The 400-nt window shown below is 46.0% G+C and overlaps 1 protein-coding gene across 1 annotated transcript in view; it reads right to left on the bottom strand.

Annotated features, from left to right (window-relative positions):
- LOC119581991 overlaps positions 1-400 on the bottom strand; it is a gene marked incomplete at its 3' end in the record, with an annotated part of 37,751 nt that overhangs the window by 27,286 nt on the left and 10,065 nt on the right.

Genomic DNA, 400 nt, shown 5'->3' with positions numbered 1-400 from the left:
CGTGTCTTTATGTGTGTATCAAGCGCCTAAATATGCTTATCACGTCAAAAGTCTTGGGCACCTGAATTTCACCTTTTCCCCCCCTCCAGCCACCCATTCACCAACGCAAATAGAATGCGAAGAATGTGAGTCAACGGATTAAAAATGCCTTGGCAAAAGCCCGTTTTTCTTTCCCTTTCCTCCAAGATGCCAAACGAACAGGCTGAATACAGCGATGTTGTCTGTGATGTCAAGAAATTTCTCCTCAATTCTAGACACGTATCTATTTTCAGCGTGCTCTTCCGGGCCATCCATTATCGTAGGTAAATTTACCTTGTTACCTGCCTCGCGCGCGCGTGTGTGTGTGTGTTTACATGTGTTTACGAGCGCGGTGGCTGCGAAACTAGTATGACCCAGAAAT

Source organism: Penaeus monodon, chromosome 15 (genome assembly GCF_015228065.2).
Source record: "Penaeus monodon isolate SGIC_2016 chromosome 15, NSTDA_Pmon_1, whole genome shotgun sequence".
NCBI lineage: Eukaryota > Metazoa > Arthropoda > Malacostraca > Decapoda > Penaeidae > Penaeus > Penaeus monodon.
This window is presented reverse-complemented; position numbering and strand designations above follow the sequence as displayed.